The following is a 7,727-nucleotide window of genomic DNA, read 5'->3' on the forward strand; positions in this document are numbered from 1 at the left end:
GGGAGAATATAATTCACTGATGGAAAGTTTCTCATGGTCAAAGTTGGTCAGCGAAAGTTTATATATGTCCATATTTGTCAGCTTGTTTACATTTTCTCTTCGTTTTCAATTGCTTCTGATTACTTATTCTATTATCCTCTTCTTATGTCATTATGACAACCATATACTTTTATTCATTACTGGTATACGCGACCCGTCAAAATGGTGGCTAAATATTTAGATGTATATGCACACACCCTACTCTCACCAGGCTATAGCTACTCACTCCCTTTCTTCTACCCGAGGGACGCGGAGAGCTGAGCATGACCGAAAAGAAATAATATATATGTGTATATATATATTTATATATATACATATATATATATATATATATATATATATATATATATATATGTATGTATATATATATATATATATATATATATATATATATATATATATAAATATATATATATATATATATATGTATATATATGTGTGTATATATATGTATATATATACATATATATATGTATGTATACAGTATATACTGTATATATATATATATATATATATATATATATGTATATATATATAAATTTATATTTATACTGTATATATATACATATATATATATATATATATATATATATATATATATATATATATATATATATATATATATATATATACCCATACACTTGTTCTTTATTATATAGGGCAAATAATTTTCTTAGTTAAAAGACTAGCTTCGTTAGCCTGAGCATACATCAAGCTTTCGTTTTCAATTATAGTAATAACTTATCATCATCATCCTCTCCTCCTACGCCTATTGATGCAAAGATCCTCGGTTAGATTTCTCCAGCCGTCTCTATCTTCAGCTTTGAAATCAATACTTCTCCCCTCATCATCTCTTACTTCACGCTTCTTAGTCCTCAGCCATGTAGACCTGGGTTTTTCTACTCTTCTAGTGCCTTGTGAAGCCCAGTTGAAAGTTTGGTGAACTAATCTCTCTTAGGGACATGAGTCGTGGTATGACAATGAAACAACAGATTTTGTAGATTTGAGAACAAAGCCCTCGAAAGAATATTGAGAGTTGAATTGCAAAACAGGATTAAAAACAAAACTATAAGAGGGAATACACGAGTGCCATATGTAGATGAGATCATGGTGTGGAGTAGATGGAGATGGTTCGAGCATGCTCTTTGCTCTCACCTCAAGATTAATAACTAATTAATCTTAATCAAGCTATTCTATGGAAATATGGGGAGAATGAAACATTCCCATAGGAGGTTGGCATTCCCATTCTTCGTTGTTATAGATACTTTGCCATCAGAATTAAAGAACGAAGAATCGTTGGACCTAATTTTGCTAATGATTTAGTCATTGTAGCAAAAACAGAAAAAGAACTGCAATGGAAAGGATTGAATGTGAACATTGTAAAGACAGAGCTATTTATTTATGATTAGTAGTAAATGAAATAAAGAAGTAAACACTCAAGTGGAAGATGGTACAGTGCTAAAACAGAACGATGAGTTTATTTACTTGTGATAAATTATAACAGAGGAAGGAAGTACTGAGAAAGCTATGAGAGAGAGAGAGGGGAAGAATCGTGGCGAGAATGGAGAGAAGTAACTGGAGTTTTTTTTTAGACAAGACCCAAAACAAAGATTTATAAGGCAAATGGTACAACACATGAACATACGCTACCAGGGTGTAAGCGATGTCAGGCAGGGTAGCCGATCGGGTCTTACGGTCTACCCCTAAGCCAAAGCAAGTTGTTTAAAAAGAAGGCAACCGTGCTTACCCCCATACAAATTGGAAAGGCGCGTTATTAGTAGAAGAAAATCAGGTCCGTACTATTACATGGGACTGAAACTTAGGCAATTTAGAGGAAAGGGGAAGGATTTTTGGAAAGAACCAAATTGAGTATGGTAAGATGGATTGCTGAAATATCGCTACTGGAAAGGGGGAAGAGTCATAATAAAAGAAGAATATGTGGTATATGTAATGTCAAAGATAAGGCTAGGGAAGCCCGTGTGAGACACTATGGCCATGTGATAAGAAGAGAGGAGGTGGAACCAATCGAGAGAGCTAAGAGCATGTTGTGAGAAGGGTTTTGGGTGAAGCGGAACTGGGCGAAGATGCAAGGAATATATAGACCTTGATATATAGATTGAGAAAGTTGACTCGAGCTCCCGACCCTGCTATACAATGGGACTATAGATCGAAAGAAGAGAAATGTTTATTTATTTTTGCTTTTCAAATGAAATTCTTAGTCATCTGAAAAGAAAAAGGCAGTAAGTGACTGGTCAGCGTGAAATTACAAATTTTATACCAAATTCGAAGCGAAGAACGACAATATCTTGACAATGCAAGCATGAAGTAAGAAGAAAGAAAAAAAAACAGCCGAGTTTTTATTATTATACTAAATTTTCCGTTCTTTCCCGGTTTAAATGAAAAGAAGCAACCATATCTAGCCTTGACCGCAAATAATAACAGTCCAATTACACGGAAGGTCTCCTTTATGGGGCTTTCGTAGACCGTGCGGCCGGAAACTATCACGGCGAAGCCACAATCCACAAAGCGGCGAACTTGAGTCGTCGTGAGCTTACCTTCAAGCTCGGAATCTTCTTCTTCTTCTTCTCCTTCTTCTTCTTCTTCTTCTTCTTTTTTCTTATTTTTTTCCTTTTTTCTGACTCTTCTTCTTCTTATTCTTCTTCTTCTTTTTTCTTTCTTATTTTTTTCCTTCTTTTTTTTTCTTCTGCTTCTCACTCCTCTCCATCTTCTTCTTCTTCCTCTTCTTCTTCCTTTTCTTCTTCCTCTTATTCTTATTCTTATTCTTATTCTTATTCTTCTTTTTCTTCTGCTTCTTCTTCTAACTCCTCTCCATCTTCTTCTTCTTCTTCTTATTCTTATTCTTATTCTTATTCTTCTTCTTCTTCTTCTTTACCCTCAAGCTCGGAATCTTCTTCTTCTTCTTCTTCTTCTTCTTCTTCTTCTTGGTGGAAATCGCCGGCTGCAAGAAGGCACCTGTGATGTACTGCCTTCAGATATGACTGACAATGGAGTCAGGTGCTTCTAAAGTACATGGTACTACAGCTGTTTAACCGCAATGTTCATGCAAATCTTTCTTAAATTTTTCTTTTGGTTTTGCGTGAATTATCTTAACGGTGATGTGAGAACATTGTTTTTTTTTTTTTTGGCATAAATTGTTACCATTACCATTACCATCACTAGCCAAGCTACAACCCCAGTTAGAAAAGCAGGATGCTACAAGCCCAGAGGCTCCAACAAAAAATAGTCCAGTGAGGAAAGGAAACAAGGAAAATAGAATATTCTAAGAAGAGTAACAACATAAAAATAAATATCTCCTATATAAACTATATAAACTTCAACAAAACAAGAGGAAATGAAATAAGATAGAAAAGTGTGCTCGAATGTACCCTCAAGCAAGAGAACTCTAACCCAAGACAGTGGAAGACCATGGTACAGATCTGGGCTATGGCACAATTATTCAAGGATATTTAATAAAGATCGTCAATTGTTTCAGAATTAGAAAGAACCAGATGGTAGCTCATAACAGTAAAAAAAAAAAACATTAGGCTTAAATTGCTCTTTAATTAATAAAATTTGAAGAAATACTTTTGACCAAATAACTTCGGGAAATAATTTTTCAAATCAATGATTAGCAGACCAATCCACTAATATTTAATACAAGTAATGCTGAAAGACGAAGAATAGCATAAGATGATATAAGTTTACCCCCCCCCCCCCCACCCCCCAACCCCCTCTCCACCCCCCCCCCCCCCCAAAAAAAAAAAAAAACACATTGCGGTTCTTACCATTTGAAATACGTTAATACCACTAAACCTTTAGAAACTGTATCTGCAAGGAATACAAATGGATAATAAAATCTATTTTCATCTGGAAAGTAATGACTGTGCAAATGAAATGGTTCACCCACAGAAGCATCTGCTGCCAGATGAAGAAAGTGATCCAATCTGCTCCCAGTCACTCGAAACCTTGTCACTATAGTCAATTTTTTTTAGTGAGGCAGATTTGCATCGACTCACAGGGGTGCCCTTTTAGCTCGGAAAAGTTTCCTGATCGCTGATTGGTTCGACAAGATAATTCTAACCAATCAGATAGCAGGAAACTTTCCCGAGCTAAAAGGACACCGCTGCGAGTCAGTGCAAATGCGCCTCATTAAAAAAATTGAGTGTAGTATTATGCTTGATCATTATGGTCATGCTATAAGCCCAAGGGCTCCAATAGGAAAAAGTAGCCTAGTGAGGAAAGGAAACAAGGAAAGATAAAATATTTTAAGAACAACACCACCAAAATAAATATTTCCTATATAAACTATAAAAACTTTAACAAAACAAGAAGAGAAATAATACAGAATAGTGTGCCCGAGTGTACCCTCAACCAAGACAACTCTAACCCAAGATAGTGGAAGACCATGGTACAGAGGGCTATGGCACTACCCAAGACTAGAGAACAATGGTTTGATTTTGGAGTGTTATTGTTGATCATTATGGTCTAAGTGATCCTCCCAACATTTTTTTTCTCTCAATACCAAAAGAAATGTATTTTGGGGAAGACTCCATAGCAGGCAGTAAACAGTAGTGGTTTTTTTAGTGGTTACACGTAAGTGATATATGTATTTAGCATATGGCGCCCTCTGTCTGGCATCCGGATATACTTCTGCACTAGGTGATTGGAAAAAAAAAAGGGATTTTTCACTTATTTCAAAGGATGCAAAAGTCACAGGTGTGAAATGTCTTTGGATTTCATAGTGTAAATTTCTTATTTTTGTAAAAAAAAAAAAAAAAAAAAAAAAAAAAAAAAAAACTTAGTGGTTACATCAACTTCAGTATAAATAATTCTCACAGATACCTTCTGTATAAGCACTATCAAACTACCATCACAGTACACAAGACTTCTTCATCAACAGTTCCATAGCCTCTGTACCATGGTCTTCCACTGTCTTGGGTTAGAGTTCCCTTGCTTGAAGGTACTCTCGGGCACACTATTCTGTCTTATTTCTCTTCCTCTTGTTTTGTTAAAGCTTTTATAGTTTGAATAGGAAATATATATTTTGGTGGTGTTGTTGTTCTTAGAATATTTCATTTTTCCTTGTTTCTTTTCCTCACTGGGCTACTTTCTCTGTTGGAGCCCTTGGGCTTATAGCATCTTGCTTTTCCAACTAGGGTTGTAGCTTAGCTAATAATAATAATGATAATAATAATAATAATAATAATAATAATAATAATAATAATAATAATAATAATAATAATAATAAAGTTTTGAAAATAAATCATAGCATTTATAGCCGATTCAAAGTGAAAAAAAATAGGTTTCTTATTGTAAAGCAATTTCTTACGCTCATATAGGATTATGCTTTGATAATTTGTAGGTTTACTCAGCAGAATACATGCAAGATTAAGCACACACACGTTACTAATATAGTCATAAGCTATCACTCACACTGTATTATTATTATTATTATTATTATTATTATTATTATTATTATTATTATTAAGTAAGCTACAACCATAGTTGGAAAAGCAGGATGCTCTGAGCGCAAGGGCTTCAACAGGGAAAAATAGCCCAGTGTGGAAAGAAAACAAGGAACTACATACATTACAAGAGAAGTAATGAACAATTAAAATTTAAAACAAAAATTTAAGAAAAGTAACGACAGACTAAAATTATGAACTAGAACTGTAATGTGGAAGTGTATTCAAGACAATTGATATTCTAAATTGAGTGGTGTGTCTATGAATATTCTACATAATTGGATACTTATGGAATCGACTGTGGCTCTAAATGTCCATTGCCTCGAGATCTGTGTTAAGACTAAAAAGACATTGTTCCTGTTATCATGATAAAAACAGGATGTTCGTTAAGATAAAAACCCTCTTTGTGGTCTTTACTTTTAAGGAAAGATATTATTTCTATCTTTTTCTTATAAGAAACAAATTCTTATATAATTTTTTCCTTAGAAGACTTTGAACTTCAGTTTGATTTCACATGAAAGTAGGTTATATCATTCATATAAATTTTGCGAAATTACTTTCGCAGATTATATATGTAACCCTCATCGATCATAATTTAGGTGATTATGACAGACTAAGAGACAATTATGTACTTATGATGAGCACTTTCTAGCACAAGAATTCCTATTTCGAGGTAGAGAGGAATGCAATGGCTGTAGCAGACATGGCATGTAGGTTTAAAGTGACCTCCTTTCGGCATTCTTCTTAAACGTTCGTAACCGCAGGTACGGCAGTTGTGGGTTATTGTGCTGCTGAAACAAAGATAGTGCTTCTAGGAGAAGGACCCTCAAAAATCAAAACATTATTCTCTAGTCTTAGGTAGTGCCATAGCCTCTGTACCATGGTCTTCCACTGTCTTGGGTTAGAGTTCTCTTGCTTGAGGGTACACTCAGGCACACTATTCTATCTAATTTCTCTTCCTCTTGTTTTGTTAAAGTTTTTATAGTTTGTATAGGAAATATTTATCTTAATGTTGTTACTGTTCTAAAAATATTTTATTTTTCCTTGTTTCCTTTCCTCACTGGGCTATTTTCCCTGTTGGGGCCCCTGGGCTTGTAGCATCCTGCTTTTCCAACTAGGGTTGTAGCTTAGCAAATAATAATAATAATAATAATAATAATAATATCATTATCTGCAGTAAGATCTTTTAATGAACATTAAAGCAAAAATGCCATTCTTTTACTTCTGTTATCTTCCAAAATGTAGGTTACGTGTAGGTCTTACAAAATTGGCTCGTGGATTTTTAATGTGCAAACCTCATGTAGTTCCAAGATGCAGTGAGTTTTACACTTTTTAAACAATACAACATATTTTTAGCAATTTTAAAATTTTGATAGTTTTAAAGTTTTTGTTCTGGCCGAAAAAAAGTTTTTTTTTTAACATTTTATCAGACTGAGAATTTCTCTGCTTTTAAGATTCTAACTTTATTTTTAGGAAACATTGGTTTTATAAATAAGATTTATATTTCTATTTGCCACATATTTTCATATAAAAATATATGGTTATCCTATATTTTTTATATATTTATTTCATATTTTATTATTAGCTTTTTTGTAACACACTTATTTGTCTCCTACATGTTCTATATATCTACTTTATACTTTAAATTAGTTTTCATATAAATATTTTTACTCGGGCCAGCTCTGAAAGAGTCGAGCTTGACTTTTTGGGCTTGTTAATCTCTTCCATTTTAATAGAAAAAAAAATAAATAAAAAAGCAGGTTAATGTCAAATCTTTACATAAAATTTCCTGATACCATTAAACCCTCTCTCCGAGACCAGCCACCCGTTGAGATGCTACCGCTAGGGAGTGATGGGGTCCTTTGACTGGCCTGACAGTACTACATTGGACCCTTTTCTCTGGTTACAGTTCATTTTCCTTTTGCCTACACATGCACCGAATAGTCTGGCATATTCTTTACATACCCTCCTCTGTCCTCATACACTTGACAACACTAAGATCACCAAACAATTATTTTTCTCTCAAGGGGTTAATTACTGCACCATAATTGGTCAGTGGCCACTTTCCTCTTGGTAAGGGTAGAAGAGACTCTTTAGATATGGTAAGCAGCTCTTCTAGGAAAAGGACAATCCAAACTCAAACCATTGTTCTCTAGTCCTGGATAGTGCCATAGCCTCTGTACCATGGTCTTTCACTGTCTCTAGGGTTATAGTTCATTTGCT

This window comes from Palaemon carinicauda, chromosome 36 (genome assembly GCF_036898095.1).
Source record: "Palaemon carinicauda isolate YSFRI2023 chromosome 36, ASM3689809v2, whole genome shotgun sequence".
Taxonomy (NCBI): Eukaryota; Metazoa; Arthropoda; class Malacostraca; order Decapoda; family Palaemonidae; genus Palaemon; species Palaemon carinicauda.